This window comes from Phaethon lepturus, unplaced genomic scaffold (genome assembly GCF_000687285.1).
Source record: "Phaethon lepturus isolate BGI_N335 unplaced genomic scaffold, ASM68728v1 scaffold26832, whole genome shotgun sequence".
Classification (NCBI taxonomy): domain Eukaryota; kingdom Metazoa; phylum Chordata; class Aves; order Phaethontiformes; family Phaethontidae; genus Phaethon; species Phaethon lepturus.
Window position 1 is genome coordinate 4,361 of NW_010521607.1, and position 270 is coordinate 4,630.

Below are 270 nucleotides of genomic sequence, written 5' to 3' on the forward strand. Positions count from 1 at the left end.
CGCACCCTGCCCCACCAAGCACCCCCACGAGGGCTGGGTTTCCAGGGCTGAGCAGGGCTGGTCTGTGGCGGGGACCTACCTTCTGTCAGTCCCCATGGGGCATGGAGAGATGGAGAGTGTGTTAGAGCCCCCCAAGTTCCGGGGCATCTATTGCCCCGACAGCACCCACATGGGGCACAGCCTCAGGGTGCCCCACCACAGCATCACACCGGGGCGTCACCGCGCATCCCCCCGGCACGGGCTGCTCTCACCTGCTTTAAAATGGAGCAG

The 270-nt window shown here is 65.6% G+C and overlaps 1 protein-coding gene across 1 annotated transcript in view; it reads right to left on the reverse strand.

Moving 5' to 3' along the window:
- CPNE9 (copine family member IX) overlaps nt 1-270 on the reverse strand; it is a gene marked incomplete at both ends in the record, with an annotated part of 5,438 nt that overhangs the window by 4,268 nt on the left and 900 nt on the right. The gene's annotated exons all lie outside the window — the stretch shown is intronic.